This window comes from Centrocercus urophasianus, unplaced genomic scaffold (assembly GCF_019232065.1).
Source record: "Centrocercus urophasianus isolate 14NV4802_14NV808 unplaced genomic scaffold, USGS_Curo_1.0 seq_27, whole genome shotgun sequence".
NCBI classification, from domain to species: domain Eukaryota; kingdom Metazoa; phylum Chordata; class Aves; order Galliformes; family Phasianidae; genus Centrocercus; species Centrocercus urophasianus.
Genome location: NW_024884833.1, coordinates 3,831,405 through 3,858,741, shown reverse-complemented (window position 1 = coordinate 3,858,741; position 27,337 = coordinate 3,831,405). Strand labels below are relative to the sequence as shown.

The window sequence follows — 27,337 nt, the reverse complement described above, 5'->3', positions numbered from 1 at the left end:
TGATGTAATATGGAGCATACTGTAGGGTTCCCACTGCCCAATAAAATGCTTTCCTGTCTGCACTCAGTGTAAGAAAGATACACAGCGACAAAGGCTGCCTTCTACAATATTTTATGGGAAATCCTTCTTTACAGAGAGATTAGAAGGGCTGATTTACTTGTAGGAGTTACTTCTACCCCGATTAGCAATCACTTCATCACTTAAAATGCTACAGAAAGGGGGAATTACAAGGGAGGGAATTGCTATCCTAGTAGTCTTTAAAATAAAAGGCATTGGACACCTGGCACTCTATAAATACTGTGACACTGTAACACAGCAAACATGGGCACAATACAGTACTTATTCTCAATTGAAATCCATCTGTACTGTACAGTAGTAAGACAAAAGAGGATTGTTAGCACTTAAAGGCACCTTTACTCAGTCATTCCACTTGACTGTTTTGTTAATTGCTCCATCTGTTAAGTGAGAACTTTCTGGCATAGGTTGGTACATGCTCTTAAACCCCTTGGTCTGCTTCCTATTGGTTCCACATGTGTTTGTATTTGTTCTCAGTAGGCAGAGATTCCAGAGAGAAAATGAACCGCTGCAGATCGATTGCAGTATCAGGCATGCAGAAGATATGGTAAAACATGCCACTGCAGTCTGGTTTACTGTTAACCCTTTAAATACAAAAAAGCAGAGGATGGCAGGGGAAAACAGCTTCTCCTGGATAAAATGGAATTGGTGCCAAATATTTTACTATTGCCAAACCAAACAGTATTAGAATGATAGGGAAGATTACACTGCTGTGCTGCATATTCACACACACAATCACACACATAGAATGGTTGAGACTGGAAGAGACCTCTGGAGAACACCTTAGTTCAGCCCTCATGCTCAAGCAGTATCACTTACAGCAAGTGGCTGCACAGGATTCAGGACCCTTTTGAAAATCTCTAGAGAAGACTCCATAATCTCTCTGGGCAGCCTTTCCAGTACGCTGTCACCTGCACAGTAAAGTTTTTCCTCATGTTCAAAACGAATTTGCTGTGTTCCTGTTACCTCTTATACTGCATCTGGGCACCACCGAAAACTATTCCTTGGACACTTTCCCTTAAATTTTTTGTATACACTGTTAAGATCCCCTCTCAGTTTTTCTCCAGGATAAAGAGACCCTTCTAGAAGACTGGACTGACAGTTTTTCTACCTGTCAGTCCAGTCTTCATGGCCTTTCAAAAATGACGCATAGTGGCCTGGTAATAACATCTGCCAGCTCCATCAGCGTTCATGGGTGCATCCTACTGGGGCCCATGTATTTGTGGGTGTAAGGTTTGCCTAAATGATGTCTACAACAATTCTCAACCAAGAGAGAGTCTATGTTTCTCTCAGACTTTCTCTTTTGTATTCAGGTATGGGATTTCTGAGGACTGGCCTTAACAGTGAAGACTAAAACGAAGAAGACATCCAGTAACTCTGCCTTCTCTGTATCCTTCATTAATAGGGCATCCATCTAATTCAGCAGCAGGCCCATATTCTCCTAAGTCTTCCTTTTGACTCTAATGTATTTGAAGAAGTCCTTGTCTTTGACATCTCCCAAAAGTTTTAATTTCAAATGGGACTTAGACCTTCTCATCACAACTCCGCACACACTCTGACAGCATTCTTATATTCCTCCTGGAAGTGGCCTGCCTCTCTTCCAACATTCTGCGTTTTACTATGAACTCCTTCTGCATCCACATAGGTCTTCGGCTCCTTTTGCTTGACTTCTTACAGGAAAGCGCCAATCTCCAATGGAGGAAGTGATATTTGAAAACTTACCAGCTTTCATGCTCTTCCCACCATAGGGCTCAAAACTGTGGAATTCCTCTAAATAGGTCTTTGAAGAGGTCAGACTTAATTCTCCTGAGGTCCTGAATCTTGCAGTCTTATTTATTGCCCTGTAGCTCAGTACTGGGCTATGCCATTTTGCATGGCCTGGAAATGGGAACTCATATGATAAATAAGCAGAGAGCAAAAGGTTTGTCTATCAAGAATCTAAGAATTTGTTAGCCACAGTGGTTTGATTAACCCATCATCTCTCACCTAGATAATTTTCCATCCCAAAAGAAGTGTCAGGTTACTAGATGTCTTGTAACAAAACCATGGATTTTAAAGACAATCAGATTTTATTTTTGTTTTCCAATGTGTTTTTAGGTTGTGATTTGGCAACTTCAACTTCCAGATGTTATCTGGAATGTCATATAGCAGATATGAAAAAGTTCAGAAAATTTGTAAAGTACATTGAAGATAGACTTTTTATATAGGTAATGAGGGAACAAACAGGGAAAGGTATCTTCCTAGATCTGTTGCCTGTAAATAGAGTCTTGTAAGTGAAGTCATGATTAGTGGCTATCATGGCCACAGCAATCATGAAATATGTAAGTTTTAAATCTTTTGTGACATGCAAAAAACATGCATCTTTCTCTCACTTGAGTCTAATAAAGAGAATGTGGCAGTTTCCTAGCTTTGGAGTTTTGAGTTGTATCACTGTTTTACAATGGTGTAATTTCTTTTCTTTTTGTGTTGAAATTATTTGGCATGATAGCACATGCCATAATGATTTAAAAATGGTTCCATGGGAATTGATTCCTGCCCAGTGTTCTTTTTTATAGCCCCTCAGTTGTAGCTGCAAACCATCTCATTGTATAGCGCTGGATGATAGGCTTCTGGAGGCTGTCATCTTTAGTTTTAGCCTTTTATTTTCAGTTGAGAGAATGAGAGTGGTGAACACTGGCACATATTTAGAAAAGTACTTCTAATATTCTGCTTTCATTTTCCAAGCCTGGAAAAAGTCTTGAGTAATAAAATGTTCATATTTAATTGTATGTAAATTGTTCTTTTCTAAGCTATTACTTTAAAACAGTAATTAATATTAATAAAAAAAAAATAGAAGGATGTGGTCTGTTCTGTTGCTGAGGAAATGAAATGCAGCACAACTACATTTATTATCATTAACCTAAAAAGCAAACTGTGTTCCAACTCTATTAAAAATTGGACACAGTCTTTGAAAAGAAGATACTTATACAAGTAAAGAGAGGTAGCAAGTAGACTTCAGATCTAGAGTATTATATGGTAGTGAGAATTAATATTGTGATCATTTGTGAATCACAATAAGAGTGTGGATTTGGGAATCACAAAAAGAGGCTGTTTGGGAGACATGGAATGTATCTGCACTGTATTAAGCCAGGCACCATATTCTAGCATTCCTAGTTCGTGTTTTTTGCCTCTGTAACCTCATTCTATGAAAACAGAATGTTGTAGGTTTGCAACAGGAGTATGTTGATTAAAAAAATCCTTTATAAACCCTGTATTTCCAGAAAAAATTATTTGACAGAATCACTTATTTGGTAGAGCATTTCAAAATAAGGAGTTAAAGCCCATGGAATAGAATATTGTCACAGGTTAATGGTTTCATGCTACTGCATGAGAGCAGAAGCGTTTATTTTCCAATCAGCAGGCATTGATTCTCTGACAGAATTCTATTACAACAACTTTTTTTTTCTGTTATATAAAATGAGTAGTGTAGATTAACTGTTTTATCTGATGGATGCTTGTGTATCAAAGTGACAAATAATTAATGTACCATGTTTGACCGAGTGCACTTTCAGAGAGTGAAAGTCTTCTATTTAGACCGAAGGTTAATTACTGACTTGGAAGAGACTTTGTTATTTGCTTGGGCTATCTGGAGAGTACTTGTTTTGATATATTTTATTCCATAAAAGTTTCCTCAAGACAAAACAAACAAATGAAACCACCAACACTCCCTTCTACCCTTCTACAGCAAAACTTAAGCCTCTAACAGTTTGTAAGCATTTCAATAAAAACGTTCAGTCTCTTCCTGGAGAGTGTCAGGGAGCAGGAGAGGAAAATAGGAAGTACATCTCTTACAAAGCAAATAGAGATTGATAAAACTATTAGCTACTGGGATTCATTTAAGGGAAAATGTGGTTCCAGCAGCCTGTGTGTGATTTGGGTTGTACTTTAAATCTCAACCTCCTAATGATTCCCAACACTCATCAGTAACACTGTAATTGGAGTCAAGACAGGGAAGTTGACTGTGGACTCCTCTTTTTTTTTTTCTTTTTTTTTTTTTTTTTTGGTATGGTTACATGCCTGGGACTCAAGCATGAGGAAGGAATTGATGAGTGAAAAATATGTTTTTACTCAATAATGAGACTGAGAGGCAGGTTTATATATCTTCTAATCCAAGCCATGTAACCAGCTCCTTCTGTCACCTAGAGCACTCAATTGCCCTGTCTCTCTATTAGGACAGTGGCTGCAGGGTCATTAACATTTGCACAAGGCTTCTAAATGCAAATGTATATTTTTATATATATATTCATTATATATATATTCATAATGTATATATGTATGTACACACACATATATATACACAAGTAGTGAAAGTTCTGAGGGATCTGTTAGAAAAAAAGGAACTGGGTGGTAGCTGTGAAGGATGGAAGTTACCCTTCTTTGACATCTGAGACTGGAAGCTCAACAAGGAAACAAATTATCTCAGAAGGCACATTTGAAAAAAAAGACCACTCATATTTTCTGAATCTCACAGAACAGGAAGCCTGTAAGTATAAACTGACAAGGCAAGTGACTTAAAAAAATTCAGAGCTAATGGACATGCTTTATGTCTTTTAAATGTCAGTGCTGTTGAAGATGCTGCAAAACCCCTTTTGGTAATAAAGAGTTAAACTGAACAGCTGCTGAGTATCCTGTTGATTCTGAAATACTGTCCCTCCCTGTTGAACTCCTTCATTCTTTAGCTCGGCTTCTACTAGTTTCCTTTAGAAGGTATTTCTGAGCATCTTTCTAAATTCTTTATCAAAATATAGGTGATATGCTAGTTTTGTAGTTCAGCACACGATTCAGTCTGCATTAAATTAATTAAAGAAATATTTAGAGCAAGAAAGTTTAAGAAAGCAGGAAATGATATTTACACATCAGTCTCTCCTAGGGAATAATTGAATGCCAAGACTGCTGACCAGGCTGAAGCTATAATGAGTTTTCATTAATTTTTCTACTAGTGTTTCCATTCTTTGTCTACCAAGATCTCCTCCCTACTCTGCATGGCAGCACTCCCAGGTGGATGACAGTGCAGTAAAAAGAGGATTCTGCTCATCTAATAAGTGTGGAAATAAGCAAATGAGAATATGTTTTCCTTAAAGCTTAGCAGCATTGTCTGGTAATGTATCCTTTGTACATAGTAAGTCCAAGTATCTGAGAACAATGCAGAATTCAAGTTTGTGTTACTCAAAGTTTAAGCATGTTTTAGAGATGCAGAAGGACCTAGCCCAATACTATGGGAGTTCACTATTAGTTTTGTTGCAGCACTGTTTGTCTTGGGTAACTGCATCCCCCTCTCCATGTTGTGGGTCTAATGGCTTAGTGAGATCTCATGCCAAAGTTACTCTGGTGCAATAATATTGCTAAAGAGCTACTCCAAATTTAGCTAGCGAAAACATAAGCATGACTGAACGAGGCCTCTAAGTGTAACAACAACTTTCTCTTCCTGAATTTCCATGGAAAATAATTCCACCACTTTATATGGTCTGAAAGGCTGAAGGCAGGAGATAAATTCAGTGAGGGGGTGGGGAAGAACTGATTTGTTCCTGAAAACATAATGAATATTATTTAAGGGTTATTCCAATCGAAGGTATTTTGTCTTTTGTACAGCAAATTGCAGAGAAAAAATATGCATTAAAAATCCTAGGATGCTACCTGGATGTTCTCCGAGGAATAATTACGTAATCATACTTAATGAGAAGATAAGATGAGCCAAAGGGGGTGCAGGCTGCACAAGAGGAAGAGCACGTAGAAATAGAGGGGCCAGTTTAACTGAAAGAAGCTTTCCTGGTGAGATCTCAGCCACATCTCTGGCACTCCCTGAGCAGATAACCTAAGCTGACATTCACCTTGGCTGCATTACAGAAGTAATATTTTCACCAGGACAAACTGTTATTGAACAACAGCCCCATTGAATTACTCATGCTTTCCTTTAACAGGAATGCATGTTTTCTTTTCCATAGCAGGATTTTTTTTATTATTTTTTTTTTCCCCTTCAGTGCATACTAAGAGTTTACCAGTTCATTTTCACTTCTTGGAGTGGCTGGGTTTGCTTCCACAGAGTGTATGTGTGTCATCCTCTATCACTCCTTACTGAAATCTGTTTTCAGAAAGCAAAAATTGGCTTTGATAAATTTTGCAAAGCAGTTTTTAAGCATGTAGAAAGCATTTGCAGGGGAAGAGTTATTTCTCTTAATACCATTGCTTTCTAATTCTTCTACTTTTGTGAAAAATTGAGGCTTTCAAGGCTGAAGATGGAACTCTGATGGACAAGGTTCTGTCCATCATGGCCTACAGTAGACAAGAACCTAACAATAAAGAAGAACTGCAATTTTTTAGTACAATGGGAACTTTACTCAGAATAGCATCAAGATGATTACATTGGATAAATAATCATGCAGCTGCTCAGCTGTCTCTGGAAAAAAAGTTAAGTAGAAAGGGTGGGATGATTTACAGTAACACTTATCCACCCAAGAAACTGTCAGTCAACTATATTTTTCACTCTTCTCCTGAGAAACAGGATTTGTCAGACTTCCTGAGCCAGTGGTGTTTAAAATATAAATCAGTTAAAACCAAAAAGCAATAGGTGTTTTTGGTTTTTTTTTTTTTTCCTTCAAAGGAGCTATTCATTTGTGCTTGGTTTTTCATAAGAACAAGTTTTTACAGAAAGACTAAGTACAAGCCTATCTTAAAAAGACTTTTGTGTAGGGGAACATTTTTTTTTTATTTTTATTTTTTTTCCTTCTGGTCAATATTCATCTTTTTATTAGTATGCCTCTCAGTAATGTTAATAACCAGGGATGTCCTGGTGGACTGGAGACTGGCAAATGTGATACCCATCTTCAGAAAGGGCCAAAAAGATGATTCTGGTAGCTACAGACATATCAGTCTCACCTTGGTGCAGGGGAAGATTATGGAACAGATAATCTCAGGAGCCATCATGGACCAGCTAAAGGTCAACCAGGGGATCAGGCCCAGTCAGCATGGGCTCACAAATAATAGATCCTGTTTGACAAACCTGATTTCATTCTACAACAGGGTGACCCGCTTAGGATGAAGGCAAGACTGTCCATGTGATCTGCCTGGATTTCAGTAAAGCCTTTGACTCTGTCCCCCAGAGCATTCTCATGAAGAAGCTGGCTGCCCACAGTTTGGATGGGCATATGCTCCACTCGCTGAAACACTGGCTTGATGGCCAGGCCCAATGAAGTTAAATCAAGTTGGCAGCTGGTCACAAGCAGTGTCTCCCAGGGCTCGGTACTGGGGCTGCTTCTATTTAATATCTTTATTAACAATCTTGATGAGGGGATTGAGTACACTCAGTGAATTTGCAGACAACACCAAGACGGGAATAATGCTGATCTGCCTGAGTGGAGAAGAATACTACAGAGGGACCTGGATAGACTGGATAGATGGGTCAAGGTTAACTGCTTGAATTTCAATAGGGCCAAGTGTTGGGTCCTGCATTTTGGTCACAACTAGCCCAGGTAATCCTACAGACTTGGGGAAGAGTGGCTGGAAAGCTACATGATGGAAAGTGACCTTGTACTGATGGACAGTCGGATGAATATGAGCCAGCAGTATGCCCAGGTGGCCAACAAGGCGAGTGGCATCCTAGCTTATATCAGGAATGGTGTGGTGAGCAGGACTAGGGAAGTCATCCTGCCCCTGTACTCGGCATTGGTGAGGCCTCACCTCGAGTACTGTGTTCAGTTTTGGGCACCTCAGTACAGAAAGGACATAGAGGTGATGGAGCAGGTCCAAAGAAGGGCAACAAGGCTGGTGAAGGGCCTGGAGAATGTGCCCTGTGAGGAGAGACTGAAGGAACTGGGGCTGTTCAGTCTGGGGAAAAGGAGGCTGATGGGAGACCTTATTGCTCTCTTCACATACCTGAAAGGTGATTGCAGCGAGAGTGGGGTTGGTCTCTTCTCACTGGTGACAAGACGAGGGGAAATGTCCTCAAGCTGCACCAGGGTAGGTTTAGGATGGGTATCAGGAAAAACTTTGTTATAGAAAGGGTTGTTAAGGACTGGAATAGGCTCCCCAGGGAGGTGGATGAGTGACCATCTCTGGATGTGTTTAAAAACCGTTTGGATGTGATGCTCAGGAACATGATTTAGCAGCGAGTTGTTAGAGTTAGGGTAGTATGGTTGGATTGTGGTTGGACTTGATGATCTTTAAGGTGTTTTCCAACCTGAGCGATTCTATGATTCTATTCTATGATTCTGATCAGTAAAATAACATGCTACATAACTGGCTACTTCATTGCACTCCCTGTTTTCTGTGAGACTTCCTGCTTTTGATCAGCATTTTAATATAGGATTAGCCTAAAACTGGGACTTATAACACTTGTTAAGATTTGTTCTCTGTCAGTGCTGTCTGCTGCAGGCAAGCATTGGTTTAACAGTGAACAATGTCTTATCTGAAACATCTTTCCCAAATACAACCATTTGATAACACAGGAACAGAATTGTAACAATCTACACAGCTAATAAGAGGCAATACCAAGAATGATATTGTTCTTGCAAACATAAGATTATGCTCACATCCATCCGAAAGAAGCCCAGTTCTTGTAAACGTTGAAGAATAATGTAATGCACTTCTATTTTCATGCATTAGGGATTATGTGATAAAGCTTGTTCTAGGCTTTGTTTTGCTACTTCTGTTTTATGAGGTCACCTCTTGGTCATTTCAATGATAAATATCCATCATTCTTCCACTAGGTCATAAATGTTAAAAAAAAAAAAAAAAAAAAAAAGCCAAGAAACAAACTAGAGCTAGTCCATGCTTTTGGACTGATGCCTTGAATTTTCATACAGTTAGCAGAAAAAATCATAATACATTTTTCAGTTCTCCTCTTTCTAACAGGAAGCTTGAACCCTGCCAACTTGCTGTGTAGCTTCAGTTCCATGATGTGAGAGGCTGTTAACAGGAAGACAAACAGGTCTTGGTGTATTGCTCTGGAAACAGGGGAAATATCCCCTTGTTTCATATATCATGGACCCTGTGCCAGATGTGTATTTGATCAGTGCTGGCTATGTTGTCTTCCTACTGATTTCCATTTCTAGACAAGGAGCTCTGTCTGTGTGTATGTGTGTGTGGAGTCCCATTGTTGGCCATGGGAGTAGAACTGCTACTCACTGAAAGCATGTTGGGGTGCCAGTAACTGGAATGATGAGGGTGCCTACGTATTGTCTGGGTATGTATATGTCATTGTGTGCAATCAACAGAGAACTTCAAGCCAGAGTAGTAGCAAGGAGGAAAGGGATTCTGAGTGCTACATATAAGAGTGGTCCTAAATCTGGGCTAAACAATTTTGAGACCAAAGGTCTGAGAATTGGCTATTGGAGCAGCTGTAGGTTCAAACCTGCTACTGCAGAGACTAAAGGTGTGAGTTGGCTACAGGTAACTTCCATGCCTCTGGACCAGCTCCCAAATATTTGTTTGTGTGTTTATGTGTATAAAAGTTTGCACATGAAAAGGAACTGGGAAACAATAGAAGATATGTCTAACATCACATACTTGGGGGATACATACTGAACATATATACAAGCATGTTTTACACTAACCCACTTTCACCCTGATTAGCCAGAGAGAGAATAGGATGAGGGTATTGGCGCTGTCTGTATTTACGTGCGCGTCATTTCTTCTGTTTGCATGGATCTATTCAGCTGGCTGTGTGTACTTATATTCATATAGTGTCTGTACATCTCTATGTCTACCTATTGGGTAGGTAGGTTTCATATATTGAGCCTTGGAACTTTATAGTCCTGAAGACATCAACCTACAGCAGCCTTATCACTGTTGGTCTGATGGATTCAGCAGCAACAAGTACATGTAAATGAGACCTTCCATTGTTTAGAACAGTAACACCTGGACCTCGAAACATCATCCTCACTATCTTACCCTTACACTTGGGAAAGCTGAGTCATAGAAAAAAAAGACATCACTGAATTTACTCAGAAGGCCGAAGACAGATCATTGGTGTTTTTTTGCCTGCGAGAAAAGTGAGGATCACTCCTCAAGGGCAGTAAGCAAATCAGAGAAGCATTGAGAAGAGGATATTGTAGGCAAAGAATAGATAGGAACAAAAGCTCCCTAGTTCAACTAGGAAAGTATCTGGGGCAGGGAAAAGTTGTCTCTCATACCTTACCTCAGCAGGCAGAGGTTACTATTTTGAGAAATAATAAAAGTGAAGACATTGCGAGTTTTATAATACTTGTCCTAAATCAAATCAAGGAAATAAACAGAACTAGAATACTGTCGTTTAAGGGAGCATCATATCTTAGACTGGTAAGGTACACATGAAGTGCAGTAACTTCTAAAATAACATGTGCCTTATCATGCCTTATTCTTTAAATAATTGTCACACCAGATAGTTTACAGTTCTGTTCTTTGTTTTGCTCCAAACCACACAGTAAGGAAAACATTTCTCACATTTAGCATTAAAGTCATTATGACAGACCACAATGCAATTAAACTATTGTGCTGCTGGAGGTGCATAACATTTTGGCATGTGGTTTTCTTATGCTTCACACTTGGGTTGTTTCAAGTAACAGTGCCAAGCAACATGTGAAGTCTGTAAATAGTGGCTAAATATATCTTACTGTGGCTAGTCTGCAGATCCCAACTTTTGCTTCAAGCACAGCAAAGAAAGCAGAGACAATGCAAAGGCAGGATGCCTGGCTTGGCTTCCTCTTGGCTGACAGTTCCAGAGAAATCTGCTCCCTGAGTTTCTTGTTGAAGGGAAAATTGTCAAGGCTTTTGAATGGGCACATATGGGGGGCCAATGGAAGAGAAAGGAGATGAAACCTGTAGTTAACCTCTTTATTGTTAAAGAAAAATACTGGAAGTATTTGAAGAGTACCCTGCTGGGCATGTCTGGATTGCTTTATTTTGTATCAAAGCCACCCAGAAAATCTTCTTGATTCAGCTAGAGTATGAAAACAGCTCGCCAAAAGATCAGCTCAAACTCAAATAATTGGAGAACTCACTATTAAACTGCTATTGGGCTGAAGTATCTCTTAGAACCACAGATGAGTGAAGTGAATATGTAAGGAATAGAAAGGCAAGGGAAGAAGATGCTGCCTTCCCTTTCTTTCAAGCCAAAGAGATATTGTCATAACTTACAGTGTTGCAGCTCAGCATGTGTGTATTTGTATATCCACAACAAGATTTGTTATATGTGTATGTATATGACTACATATATGACAAAAGTGCATTCACCTACCTGCACATAAATTTGTATGCGTATGCTATTCATGTGTCTGCATGAGAACTAAATCCTATGAACTGCTCAAAGTCCTTTTCGCAATTGCTTCCATTTTGGAATCATTATGGCGTTCTACAATTCAATCACAACAAAATGCTGTTTGATTTTTTTCTATCACTCATGCCTGCCTTGACGGGTACTGGCTGAAACAGGTATTCTCTGTGGAGGGAGATCTGGCCTATTCCATCTTATGTATCAATATCCAGTGACTTGAAAAAGGGCCATTGATTTGATGGCAGTACACCAGTTTTCTAGTGGATATTTTTAATGATTAAATGGCCAAGGTCTCATTCCATACTTTAGTAATGCCAAAACCAAGTCATCATTACAGGGAGAAAAAATAAAAATAGCTGGACAAGACCCCTAATTGGCAGTGCTGTATTGATCTTAAGTTTTTCTGGTACTGGTTAGGCAGGTCTTTGACAAGCATCCAATAGCTTTGCCAGGATTGTTTCAGAGCAAGTGAATTCTTCCTATCAGGCTATATTGTTTATTGCAGTTATTAAGATCTATGTGTGAAAGTATCTAATTCTCATAAAAGGCTGAGAAGTAATGATCCTCAACTACTAGCAAACCAAGAGTAAAAATTGCAGTACTGAAAATATTACATCAAAAGATTCCTCAGTATTTATTTACACATACATCTTTTTTTTTCTTTCCTTTTTTCTTTTAAACAAACAAACAAACAAACAAAAAAAGATAAAGAGAAATACGATTATGTTGACCTGGGCTATTTCTACCAGCTTATTCCATTTATAATAATTTACTGTGATGTACTATATGGACATATAAATGCACATGCACACACATACACACACAGAGAGTAATTAATTCACTTAGGAAGCATATGCATTTCATTATAACTAAAATGGATTCCTTTCATATCACCTTAAAGTGTTTATCTACAACTTTATTATAAAATGTGAAAAATGGCATTTGGGAGATGGTCAATCAAGATTAATTTAGGATCATTAAATAATACTGTCAAGGATAGAGTGTGAATTAAAAAGAACATCAAGTAAGGCGTGTAAGTAAGAAATTGTATGAACCGTTTTTTGTTTTTTGTTTGTTTGTTTTTGTGAATTTGAGTCAAATTTCAAATTCCATCATAAACCCCATATAAATTCTATTGCCTCTCTTAAAACTACTAGTACCTCCAATTCCTTTTGCAATGGCAGCATCCTTGGGACATATATTTGCCTGAATCTCCACCTGACTGGAGGGGAGTGAGCAAAAGGCAAGAAATGTCAGTCAGAAGCTGCTGGAATTATCAGAAAAACTAAGAGACAATAAAGGGCTATACTGTCTGAAAAAGGGAAGTGTTTCATCTACTGATTGTTAAAGTTTTCTCTGCAGCAATACACACTACAGTAGTAAAGCAAACTTGGTAGTTCCATTAGGACTTTGTCAATGGGTTTATTTGAGATACGCACAACAATAGGTAGGGTACTCCTTTGACATGGGAAGAAGGGAATGAATTCTCTGTAGATGACTACCTTGAGAGATGTCTATAGTCTTGGATTCCTGTGCTGCCAAGAAATTTGTTAGAGTAACCTGCTTTGTGGTACTTCAAGACCTCTGTTCTGAGGCTGGACCAGAGTGAAACTGTTCTTTGAATTTGCTCTAGAGCAGGGAATTTGTAAGATGGAAGCAGCTGGCCATGCACCAGTTGGCTAATCCACAAATATTGATGGTCAGTAGGAAAAATGACTAATGGCTTGCCTACTAGTAGGTCGTAGAGTGTAAGAAAACAGAGCGAAATTTTCCATGAACAGAGTTAAAACTGCTTGATAATAACTGCGCACAGAACAGTGCAGATATGACGGATGCTTTAGAGCATTCCTGTCCCACCGAGTCTACTATATATCATACTGTCTTCGGAAATAACCTTGAACCAGCTTCATGGTTTGGTGTTGTAGTAGGAAAGGAATCGGTGAGTCTTACTGGCAACTTATAAAGCTCAATTGCTTACCAGAGGCCTTTAAATAAAAGTTGTTTTGTATATGCTACTGGCGTACTTTTTTCCTTGCTTCTCTTCTACCACCTGCTCAAAGAAGCACAATTTGTACATGCTCTGAATATAAACACTATCAAAATACTGCAGGTCAGCATATTTACAAGCTTTGGAGTTCTGTTGCTGCATTAAGAAGGAAAAATTCTTATTTGGATAAAAATCCGAAAAGCTAATAGAAAGGACATTTTTTTGCTCAGTGGCAAGCATATTGAAAGTTTGCTATACAAAGAAGATTAGATGTTGAAAATATTACATCTTCTAAAGCAGGACAGTCACAGCACAATGAAGACACATTTTAAAAACAAAAATTGCTACCAACATTCAGGTAGCAGGTAGGGTATGATCATCGTAGCTTAGGAGACTTTTTGGGTTCAGCTATCACACAGTTTTGATACATACAAGGGAATATGATCCTGCATTGGAAGCTTTAAATAAGAAGCGAATGTTTTCATTAAAGAAACCATGAAAACTGATTTATGGCACACTGTTTGCATCTCATACTTGAAAAAGGAAACCCCATAAATGTAATTGCTTAGGGGGAGTACAGTATACATTCCATCAAGCCTTCTAAAAAGTTCTTTCTTTTAAAATAAGTACTGAACAATAAAATATCAAGTCTATTACTCGCTGTCATTCCGTGTTTTAACTGTTTTGTGACTGTATTCCTTTAAGGTTCTCAGAGAACTTTCTGAAGATTCAAACTCACAAGAAAAGAACAGATCCTAAAAGTGATATATCAGATCTCTGAGGAAACACCTAGATGTATGAGGATTGTTTGTATTCAAGTAATGCCTAAAGGCCAGTGCATGACTGAGATCCTATTCTATGATGTTTAAACACTATTTCTCACAACCTTCTTAAAAAAAAAAAAAAAAAAAAAAAAAAAAAGGAAGGAAAAAGAAAGAATGTCTGTGAATCAGTGAATACACTGACATTGTCTTCACTGCACAACACATCTATGGGGAGGAAAAAAGCTGCTACTATGCACAAATTACTTAAAATTTAGTTTTTGTTACTAGTCTTTGGATAGATGCTATTGTATAATTATTATTGAATTATTTAGCTATCTTATAAATAAATGTATTTAAAGATATCTGCTAAATGGCAGTGACTGGCAGAAGAAGTTAAAGTAGTAAAACCATTTATCATGTTCGTCTTTCAGGAAGAGGTCTATCATATCCAAAGACAGGCAATGATAAAGCAACAAATTATGTGTCTTTGGGGAAAGGTTTCTCTCACAAATAAACAAAGTGAACTAGGTTTCACTTCACCTTTATAAATTAGATTTGTAGAACTGTAGATTTGTAGAACCATAAAATCATAGGACAATAGAATAATTTGAAAGGTTTGAGTTGGGTTGCACCCAGAGCCTACTCAGTTCCAACCCCCCTTCCATGGGCAGGGGTATCACCCATCAAATCAAGCTGCCCAAGATCCCACCCACTCTGGACTTGAGCACCTTCAGGGATGGGGCGCCCACAGCTTCCCAGAGCAGCCTGTCCCAGGGCCTCATTATCCTCTGAGTAAAACATTTCCACTTAATATCTGATCTAAGTTGAAGTTGATAATGCAAATAGTAAAGAATGAGAGAGTTGCTTGTGTCAATAAATGTGTCATTCAAAAATACAGATTAATTAAGCAAGGCCTGTAAGCTGTGTTTTCACTTCCTGGGGTAGAACAATTTGATATAAGCTCAGAAGCTTTCTTTAAATTGTGGATGAAGGAAGAGTGTTCAGTGAACAATGGACAGATGATTCCTTTTTGATCAAGACAAACAATATGACATTAAGCTTATAATTGTAAGGAAATCAAGGCAATTTTCAAAGATTATAATTTGAAAAGATAGCATATGCAAAAACATGCTGCCAAATTCAGTGCATATCAAGGTATGCTTTATGAAGACAGAATAGTGGAACTGAAAAAAGTCTGTCATCTCAACAAATGTTTTTTTGAAAAGCTAAAATGCAGACTGCTATAAAAGCTAGTTATGCATTAGTAAATCTGATTGCAAAAAAATCAAAGCCATTTACTGATGGTGAGTTTATAAAATATATATATAAAATATATAAAATAAGTTTTGCTACTTACATACACTGTGTTCAATTTTAGGCACCTCGATACAGAAAAGATATTGAGGTGCTGGAGCAGTCCAAAGAAGGGCAACAAGGCTGGTGAAGGGCTTGGAGAATATATCCGATGAGCAGAGGGTTGTTAGAGTTAGGGTAGTATGGTTAGGTCGTAGTTGGACTTGATAATCTTTAAGATCTTTTCCAAGCTGAGCAATTCTATGATTCTATGATTCTATATTATATTTTATATGTGGCCCAGGACAATTCCTCTTAGTTTACTGTGGCTCAGGCAAGAGAGCAGATTGGACACGCATGTTGTAAATGATCTCCATATTTGAAGAATTTCAGAGATATTATACAAACTCCTCTGCTTTTTTCATCTTTATAATGGACTGAACCATAACATCAAATGTAAACACTTCTGACTTAAATGTGAAGGAAAAATTGAAAGTTCTTAGGGAATGAAATGATCCAGCATTCGATAAAATATCATCTATGGCACATGTCCAGATCCCAGTTAGTAACCACAGATCTAGCTGCAGCTATTTATTGTGCCTGGTTGTGCAGTTTGATAGTGTGTAATCATATTTGCATAAAGATAAAAAGGAAGGTGTTATAGAATATAGTTTAGCCATGGTTTTACTATTATTAAATGTAATTTCAGAGTAATTAGGTGTAATTTTTCATAGAATTCTTCCCAGCTCCTGATGAGTCTGATTTCATAATTACAGGACAAGGCCTACTCTGCCTTTCAAGGCAGGATAAAATAGACTGGAGGGGATAGTGTCCCACACTAGACAAGATCTAATGATGCAATGAAAGACAGGTGTTTCATCAGATTTCAGCCACACACTTTCACACCTGTAATTCATTAACCACAGCAGTGATTTTAATGAAGACCAGGTGTTTCTTCCATACTCTGAAGTGAGGAACTGGCATGTGCGCTATGTAGGAGTATCCCAATTATCTGTGCAAATAGTCTGTGATGCCTGCCAGAAAGTGTTCTTCAAAATTTTTGACGCTGGAAGAAAGTGCAATGGAGCAAACTAAGAACAAAATAGCTACAAAGGTGAGAAAGAACATAATTACCAACAGCTGCCAGTTACAATCCAATCGAAGGGCCCTTATTCCTTTAAAATGTGAAAGTTTGCAGTCTAATCTGGAAATGAGTAATGGATGTCTTGTTTTAGGGATTCTTTTCAATAAAACGCAGAAGTTTAAATTGTGATTGAGCCTACACAGTCTACTTTAATGTTCTGTCATGGAATATGTAAAATTTTTAAAGAAGAATTCCTCTTTATAGAGTAATCTTTCCACCTTCGATTTGCATTTTCATGTGTTAGATTTGAGATTGTGCACTCCCTCCAATTTACAGCAGTTAAGGAAAAATTAATAATGGCCCCGTGAAGTGCGGGAAAGAAACCTACTGAAAGGGAAACAAAGGGGAGAAGATCTGCATTCTCAGCAAGCACCTAGAATTACCTCACCACCTCCCACAGACTTCTGGCACATGACAGTACCTCAGTCAAACAATTAGCCTGTTCATGGTGATGGCTAAAATATCAGGAATATCAGAATGTGTGACCCATTAAAATTCTAATTATGTTAGAATAACACTGCTGTTAAAAGGGTTGTTTTTACTTTGCTTTTCAATATGACATCCTTTAATAGAAAATATAAAGAGAGATGAGGTAGGAAAACTGTAGATAAGGTAGTATTTTAAGAGGCTAAATGGTGGTACAGTATAGGTAATGAAACCAATTATACTGTCCAGTTAATAAACCCTCCCGTGTTGAACCCCTGTACAGCAAATAAGTGGAATCACTTGGTATGTTTTATGTTACCTGTTTAACTCAGAGACTGGGATATCTTTGGAATCTTTTAAAAAAATTACTTGGGCAACAATTCATTTCAACAATCTTCAGGCAAAATATCGATTTGTATACATAATTTGGCCGTACTGCATAACTACCTGTTCTTTATCTCATACAAACCTCATACAGAAGCCACTGTCCTCCCAGCTGCAGAAAAAAATGAATGCAAGATTCGATACTGGCCATGTTATTGAATTTAGGGACAACAGCTTTACCCTGTAATCTTAGGTCTACACAAATGCTGTGTGCATTTGCTAAAGTGGTTTCTCAGTCAAACATTTTTGCTTAGCCTTTGCAACACTTTAAGCACCAGTCTGCATTGCAGCTAATTTAAGTGCAAGTAAAAAAAAAGCAAATTATTAAAGTAATGAATATTAACATTTGTATTATTCACCAATATTTGTGTCCCCTAGCTCATGTTCTCATAAAGCTTTCATAAAGTATTTCAACTGCTGTCTTTTATAAAAAAGAGTTTTCTTTCCCAGTCCATAAGTAAAATTGACATTCCCAGAAGAGATTCAAGAACACACATATCCTAACTTCTGTTTCTAAAAAAATTACAACTTTGGGATGAGTCTGTCTTTCTGGCAAAACATGAAAGTGGACAAGTATTGAAAATCAAATATTTGCCCACATTAATATTAAATAACTGGCATCAAGCTGATTATTGTAAGAAATAAATCAGACAATCACACTGACCACAGTCTGCTTTATTCTATGGTATATAGCAGTTGCAGGAAGAGTGAGCTATATATCTATAAGTGGGATAGCTTAGTGAAATCAGTTATGCTTTGCTGATCATTTTTTTCTGAATTTTCAAGGTATTTTATGATAACAAACTGAAATGTTGTGGTATAGACACTGTTTGGACACAATTTGAAATTAAGAAAATAGTTTATTAATGGGAAAATCGGGACATAGAAATGTTTAAGACTATGTTTTTCTTGATATGATGATGTTTAAACATTTATCTGTGTATTTAGGCAACAAACAGGGTATTTTTGAAATATCTCTGGTTGTCCTAACATTTATTATTGGCATTTACTTACCCTTAAGAATTGATCCATAAGATCTACCCAGAAGATTACATGAGAGGCAGATTACATGATCTGGGAAGAAGACTACCTAACAATTCTTGCAGTTCCTTCTCTCCTATTGCTTCTCAAACTGCCTGTTTGCACCGCTGCCTTAAGAAAGTTCTTTCACAGATCTTTGCAGAAAGCAACAGTGACTTAACATTGGTGACAGTGAAACAAGACCTGTGTAGGTCCATCTTCCCTGTATCATAATTTCTAAGTCCCTCAGTGGATGGCATTCATTATAAGGCACAACATCATGGATCAATTTAATCAAGTCTTTCCCTAATATCAACTGATCATCAGAGTTTTTCCTCAGTCAGAAAGTCTGCTTATTCCAGTTACTGAATGAGGGAGTGTCTTGCCAACACTACTCAGTGTTTGGTGCCTGTGGGACATCTGTTTTATTCTCCACTGGCTGCTAATAGCCCTGGTTTTCTGTCCTGGAGAAGTAGTCTCTGTTATCACGCCTTTCTCCTTCAGCCAAAGCTTAACTCTCCAACATATATAAACAGCATAAAACGTGATTACAGATATTCATGCTGAGCCTAATAGCTGACTTTCATAAGAATCCCAGTTAGGCCCTGAGGTATCCTACGTGATTGCCTTCAAGGATTTCCTTCTAAAACTCAGGGTGCTGTTTTTAAGAATAAGTTCCAGTTGTTCTGAGTGAACTGCACCTTGGAGTTCTCTCTCCTTGCTACATCATACATTTTTTAACTGCCTGTGATCTGTTTGGAAGAAGGGATATATATGTGAAGCCTTTTACCCTTGGGTCTCTGGATACAGTGAAGAGGAATACATCACATTGCACATCTTTGTCTCTCAGTTTTAATCTCCTTGACTAACAATGAAAATATTTCAGTTTGCAATTAGTACCACTCATAAAAGAGATGAGCAATTTTTTTTTTTTTTTTTTTTTTTTTTTTTAGATGGAGTGATAGATCTTTTTTTTCTTTGTGTAGCACTGAAATCTCTGTATAACATTTATTCTATCTCCTGTTTTTTACTACAAGTTTGGTAACTGATTACGTCTAAGGATGTAGCTAGCATTCCTTGTCCTCACATTTTGCTCTCCAACATGTGGTTTTCCTTTGATTACTAACACCATTATTTTGCACTGTTGGTTTTGTATGTCTCTCCAGCTTAAATCAATGTGCAACATTTGCATTTAAAGTGACATTTCAAATGATAATTCCTACTACAGTTTCCATTACTCTTCTGAAAAAAATTATGTTAACTAGTGGTGCTTTCATTAAATTGGTCTACTTTGGCAGTTCTCACAAAATTGTGTAAGGTTTTGCATTTCTTCCCATGTACTAATTATGGTGTTAACTTGTGCTGTTTCCAATAGTGTGTGAAGCTCTATTTCATTAATATGTGGAGTATATAGTATCATATATATTCTGTGATGTGGAGTTCCTAAGGACATTCCCTGTTACAATATTGTTCATTTCCTAAGATGTATTCAGTGCCACTGTTGGCCTTCGCTGAGCTTTGGCCTCAGACAGCTGATTGCTTGCAGGGGTTAACTCCAGTTATTCCAGGAGTTATTTCAGATCTAATTCTCTTTACAATGCACTATTTAACCCTTCAGCTTCATCTACTGCTGCAAAATAGGTTTTTCTCTTCATATCCTCTGGTTGACAGCATCTCTCAAAAACTTCATATAATACTTCTGATATACTTATTTGTTACAGTTTCATGCTTCATCTTCTCATACTTAGTTCTAGCTAAGTCAAATAAAGCCCTAGGCAAAAAATCAGATTAAGAGTCTCAAATATGTACATCAGTTCAAGCTAGCTCTGAATGGATATTGTCAGAAGAGAGATCATATTGCAACCATTCTTGCTTTTACTGGGACTCTCATTTCAGATAAAGACCAGAGCGCTATTTATGTTTATACATACTTGGCAATTCTGGTTCCTTGTAGAATGATCCGAGATACTTGCATGTGATACATTTTATTCTGTGACAGACTTCAACTGTCTGTGAATAACGAAAAGTGCCTTGCAGCGTCTTGATTCTACTTTTTCTGTGAGAAGCCTAATTGTTAGTCTGCATTGCCATTTTGGAAGAGATAAAAACAATTTCCAGTCAAAAAAAAAACTTTACGCAAGAGGGCTTAGCCTGTAAGATCAGAATCCTTGATGTGTGACAGGAACAGATTTAAACACAGATTTGAGACGAATATGCTTAGATTATTTCCCATGTGAGAATAAAAGACTTTCAAAGTGAAAAAAAAGTCAGATTTTATAAAAATAAACAGTAGGGCATTTAACTTTTGAAAGAGAAACACAAAATATCAGAAGGAGACAGAATAGACTTTTTCTTAAGTAATGTTTATACATAGCTTTCCTACTTCCCACTGTGGCCTATTAGGCAGGACTCATTCTTGTTTTCAACTGGTTTCCATAACCTTCAGAGTGTTGGCGGCACTGCAGCCTCATCCAGCCGCCAAGACATTCTTTCTGTCACATCTGGCTTATGTGGCTGCTCACTCAGCCTGTTGCTGGACAAGCTTCTTTCCTCCATAGCCCCCAGCTCTCTCCCTTCTCCCCATCTCTGGGAGGGCTCACCCTAATACATCTGAAAGGAACATGATGCAAACCAAGAGCTAAGCAAAACCAATCTAACATCCACCAGAGGACCACCAACTCTACTTGAGTGAGGAGAGGTGTGAAATCCACAGACATGGTAAATTCCAGCAATGTTTCATTGTGGAATGGCCATCCAGAAACCTGGTGTTGTTTAATCTGCTTTCTACCTGTGCTACTATATTTTATAAATGATTCACTATAGATTTGATGCGGCCTTCAAGCCACGTGCTGGATTAAAAGTGTTATCTTTCCCAGTGTACAACAGTTTTTAATAACCTCACTAACGAAGCTGAACAAATGACAGTCAGGTCACATCCTCCAACACAGCCCATAAGTTTTATGAGTCACATTGCATAGCACAACAACGTGCAACCATCTCTCACAAAACAGCACATTGTAATTCATCCAGATACTACTTTTACACTAGGTAGTTCCAACTACTTGATATCTTTCATGCCTGTGCATATACCTTCAATATCCAGTACTCAAATTGTTGAGAACAAACTTACACTCCTGTTAGCCTGGCTTTGGCTTGAATTTCAAAGAGTTTCTCACACTTTTTACCCTGAGCATACATGCACTGTGTCATTCTGAATGACTTAACACTGTCCATGAAAGAAGTAGTCCAGTCAACATACTGAGGAACCGAGGAAGCATCCCATCCATCTGGCTCCACTCTGAAGGCAATACAGACTTAGGACCTCATATTTTGTTCTCAGTCCTGAGACAGACATTTCACTAGGATGAGTCTCCAATGCTCTTGAAGTTCTCTTTCCTACTCAAAATATTTTCTCCATTTATGTATTTCCATTTTGTCAGGTAAGTTCATAGGTATTTGTTCAGTGCAAACAGCACAGGAGGCGTGTGCTTCCTTGGGTCCCCCAGGCATAATTGATAGTTGAGCTGTCCATAGAAATATATAACTCTCATGAGGAGTGTTTAACCACTACAGGCAAGAAGTGTTGCCAAAGGTCATTACCTTCCTATCCAGATTTCTGTTAGAGAAGTGGTTTCTCAAAGTGTTTATCTGTTTTTCATGTAAGAATTTGTAATAGTGAAATTACTGTTCCATAGCAAACATCCAGCCAGTTAGATCTGGGGAGGAGGGTGAAAATTTTCCAGTTCTGCTTTCTTGAAAAAAAAAAAAAAAAAAAAAAAAAAAGCAGAAAAAAGGAAAAAAAAGGAAAAGAAGGGAGTTTCATTTCCTGCTAATTCTCACAGCAAGTCTGAATATGATTTGATAGTATGATGACAGAGTCCAGAGTCCACTGCTGCTGGGCCTGTCCGAGGAGTGCAGATATGGCAGTGCCAGTCTTCTACAGGGCTCTAGTCTCTCAGTTTAGAAACCAGGCTGCTCTGAGTTCTAATTTAGCTGTCCTGGTTCATACCTGGAGGTGCTGGGAGTCAGCCGGCGTGCACATCCAGTGTCAAGGGGTGAATGATGTCACATCAGCCTCAATCCCAGAGGGCTAGTAAAAATAAAAACAGCATTTCTATTCATGAGACTGATGGGGGAGAAAGGTGTGGAACAGACAGGGAAGAGAGATGCATTGAATTAATTTGCTTTTGGGAGCTTTGCCCAATGTTTATAGAGAAGGTAAGGAAGTTAGGGAAAAAATGCTGTAGAGATCAGCTCAACAGAGAAATCCAGGGGAGTGCAAGTAGAAGGGAATGGGGAAGACAGTCTGAACCATTTTCCAAATCAATAAATGCAGAGGGCAGCAAGATGCTGACCTTCTACTGTAACCAATGTCAGCTGCAAGTTGTAACTTCATGCTATTAATTACGGCTGAGCATACTTCTGGAATGTTTCTGGTGTGCTTCGACTGTTGGCATTAAAATTCCCCTCTTTCCTCTCCCTGCTCCACACCAATCTCCACCTCCTGAAACAAGATCAAGTTTCAAACTACGCTCTGAGATAGAAAAAAAAAAAAAAAAAAAAAAAAAGAAAGAAGAAGAAAGAAAGGGCCTTGTAAGGGAAAAAGTAGTTTGTACATTTTGTGGGTTTTAGGGCCTCTTAAGGAATTCCTAGTGCAGGCCACCTCCAACTGCAAATACTTTATCTATGAAAGCAAACTTTGTAGTATCAGTGCTCATTTTAGGTCTTTGCAGAAAGCACTAAATCACTAATGAGTTGACAAAATACTGGACAATTCCTGCTTGAATAATTTGTACCTCAGAGCAGTAATGAGCCAAAAGTCTTGGATACAATCAGAAGCAACCTGTAGTTTTAACACACTGAATCAAAACCAGAGTTCAGTCTGAGGTTTGGGTTAGACTTGTACCCAAACCACCTCCTTCACTATAAATAACTGCACATTTTAGAGATGTTTGATGTAGGCTTGGATCTGACTTTGGGGTTTGGACTTATTCCAGGTTTGGATATTTATCACGTCAAACATGTTGGTTTGCTGGAAAAGTAGAGAACATTACTTCTGTAAGTGGGCAAGTTTACTTACACCTGCAAGTATATAAATTAGCAGCAGGTATAATTTTTTCTCTGATTCATTCCCAGAGTCAATAACACCGCTGTGATTCTGAGGAGGAGACGAAGGACGCCTGATTGTATTAATGTGAGAACTTCAGAATCAATAACATTTACACATCAGTATAGCATCTTCCAATTAACTCCTACATTCAGTAGTTACTTTACAGGAATAGGATGTAAGCCAGTCTGTTCTACATCCTGCTGAAGTAAAGGAATTCTGATTTTAATGAATATGAAGACTACATATCCGTCAACATAGTTTTACAAGAAATAGGGGAATGTAAGTTTGCATTAATGGAGAGCTAAATCATGGGGAACATGCAACCCTTCATTTTAATATTCAGGTAGAAGAAAAACCCAGGCTGGGGAGGCCTCTGCCGTGTCATATTTCCACCTCAGGTTTGATTCTTACTGATTCTGATACACTCAGTTGAAACATCAAATATTTTTTGATTCTTCACTTTCTAGGCAGAAAATAAAGGTCATTTTGTGAGACTTGAAGATATAACTCTTTCAAAGTGCTTGGTCCTTGCATTTTCATTTGGTCTTTTGCTCCTTAAGCATGTGCGAAGAGTCTGTCCCCAGCTATCCTAAGGAAAGCACTCTTGGGACATGCTAATCTTTCAAACACTTTGTGTTAGAAGAAGTGCATGTTATGTGGAGATGCACTTATTTATAAGGCATTTCCTCAGGTAGCTTGCTTTTTACTGTAGGAAAAGAACCTCTTGAGACTAAAATCCACCACACAGTTTTGTATCTCTGTCTTTCTAGCCACAAGTTGCTACTGTAACAGCTAACAACACAAAAAGTGAAAAAAGTAAATACACATATTTTTTGTCTTTGTGTGAGGCGACCCGAGGAACTGTCTGCACAATCTAAATGACGAGAGAACCCCACAAAGTGTAATATCCCTTCTAAACACTTAACATCTGTTCATTCTGTTTGCTTGTTTGTTTAACACAGAAAAAATAAGCTCTTTTTGCATAAAAAATATCTCTATCAGAAGCTAGCATATAGAAAATCAGTAGCTTCTGAGCTCGCATACCTGCTAGCAGTGCCTCAAAGCTGCTACTCCCAGCAATAGCTGGACAAGCAAAATGCACACACTCCCTTTTTCCAGTCCCATTCCTGCATGGCTGATTTAATATGGAGGATTTCTGGAGGGATGTTTTTAATGGCAGAATTTTGCATGTTAAGAAAGCCATACAGGAAACGAAATTTGGCATGTTGGCGTCTAGTGAACGCCTTCAGCCCATCTTGTTGTGTGAAAGTCTGAAATGACCACAACGATGCTGTCTCTTATAATTTTATCTTAGCAACTTAAACTTGTCTGTTATGAACGTTTCTAGGGATACAAATCTCTTTTCCATGCTCTAAACCAAAGCTGAAAGTGGCAACTAACAATGATGTAAGTGTTCATTTTAGGTAGATCACAGTCCCTCCTGACAACCTAAAATAGTTTTCCTGTACTGAACATCTAAAATAAAATAAAATAAAATAAAATAAAAAACTAAAGGAATTCCAGATCCCAAACCAAACTGTGAAGCTTCCTGCACATGCTTGAAATACTGTATTCAAACTTGTACTGCAAAGACCTGCTTAGAAAAATGCTGTTTGGATTTTAATACATAGTTTATAACTACTGTGTAACTGTTACCAGCATACTAGTTCTTTGTACATATTGTTCTGGGGAGATGTTTTCACTCATGACTACTTTACATGCTAATATTTTTGTTCAACTTTTTAACTGATTTTTGCTTTTTGGGTGTCAAGCAATATCAACAGTGTACATTCAAAGGCAGCCACATATGCATCTTTTGTACTTAGATTGCAATTAGACAGATTTCTGATCAGAAATAAATTCTTCTTTGCCGGTGCAGAATTACAAACTTATATAACCTCTTTTCATTCATTCCATCAGTATTTTTATTGCCTGTTACTGCTGTTGATCTACAGGAGGATAACACACTTCATATAATGTTTCAGTTTTTTGCCTACTGTTACAGAGCAATCTTGAAATTCCAAAATAAGCTTATTGACATGTCTCAGGATAATCACAGATAATGAACTTTAAATCTTCTTTCATTCTTCATGTTGCCATGTTCATTCCTGAAAGGATCTTAGTGTGATCAGCTTGTGTATAAAAGAAAAGCCTTTAAGAAAAGCCCCAAACCTGTTTTATTTTTCTCCATTTCTGAGGAGTGAAATTGGAAAGGCTGAAGTGAACAGGCTGCTTGCAGTGCTAATCTGCTGCTTTCTTCTCAGCTGTAAAGTTGCAATGTTGGTACACCACAGAAAGCAACAGAATTTCTGTACAGTTTCATGGATGCACTGATGTATTCTGCTTTGCCAGCAATCTGCTGTAAAGAGGGATATTTACATGGCTTACATAGTTTCTGTATTACACCCAAACTTGTAGAGGCTGTACAGATGTTGAATCAGGAAATTACTTTAAAATCAGAAAACCTAAAATAAGAAAGTAGAGTGTGTTAAGATACAAGGAAGATGTTGAGATAAAGTATGAAAATGAGAATGCACTTCCATTTTTTTTCCTGTGCTCCATTTCACAAGTTATTAAACGACATTGCTTAAAAGCATTTAAAAGAATAAGAATGTCTCTCTTTACATGTGTTTTATTATTAGTAAAATATATAGCTAAGGCTCAGTTTGTAGCCAGAAAATTATTAGTAAATGCTCACTGCACATATCCTGTCCATATCAATAAACACAAACAGATGAAGTTGAATTTGATCCATTTCCAAAGATTCATTTTGTGTATCCTTTTCACAATGCTAGTAAGGTCGATCAATTAGGTAGGTTGCTTGTAGCAATTCTACAACTGAAAAAAAAACCAACCATTTTTCCTTAATATCAGAAAATTTTCTTGTGATGGAAATTATTAGATTGTTTAGATTCTTAACCAGCTTCAGCTTTTATACAATATTACAACATCTTCAAATCAGGATTGGCTATACTGGAAGACAGATGTTTGGATGTTTCCAAACAGAGAAATTTTAATTTGCACTGCATTTAAAATTATCAATTAATTTTTTGTTCTAATTTGGAATGTGAGTGTATTTAGGCATGTTGGAATTCTAAGTGGTGTGAAACTGCTTTTTTCATTTGTGCTAATGATGCAAACCCTGGATCAGGTCTGGCATCCTCTCACCTTGAGTAGTACTGTCACATCCCTTGGAATGCTTGAACAATCTACTCTTACAAATAACCACTTGGATCTATCACATACAGGTGTCGCCAAGTGGTCTGGCAGCTGCAATGCCACCCCACCCCAATCTCTGATTTGAAGTGCCTTAGGGACATCAAACTAGGATAACTCAGATGTATCCACTTATTTACATACATATAAGTGGATAAGTAATGCATAACCTTTGCTGCTGCCATTTTTTTTTAATATGCTGTAGGCTAACTATATGTAAATGACAAAATATTTGTTGATAGTTGGTGTTGAAGATCTTCAGATATCTATAGCAATACTGCTAACTTTCAGATGATTCTGCTTCCAAGTAAACTGAGTGCTTTGACCATTCTCTGCCTTCTAGGAGGTGGGAATGCTGAAATAAGATGAATCTTTGCTTGAATAGTAGCATGTCTGATAAGTTCAATGCTCTGCTGCAGCTCCTTGAAGGGGGTTTCTGTGATATCCAATTAACTGTTTTATTGATGTGTGTCACATTAGTGAGTTAACAAGAAAGAAACCCAAAACAGCCTAGGAATCAACTGTGACGGTAAGCATTCACCATATGGATAACCCGGATTTTTGGCACGCAGACCTAACCTCCACTGACACCTCAAGTTGCAGATATTCCCAAAGAAAGCCCTACTTGTAATAT

General features: G+C 37.8%; 1 pseudogene; it reads left to right on the top strand.

The window, feature by feature from the left end:
- Positions 1 to 13,184: 13,184 nt before the first annotated feature.
- LOC122164605 overlaps positions 13,185 to 27,337 on the top strand; it is a 60,699-nt pseudogene continuing 46,546 nt past the window's right edge.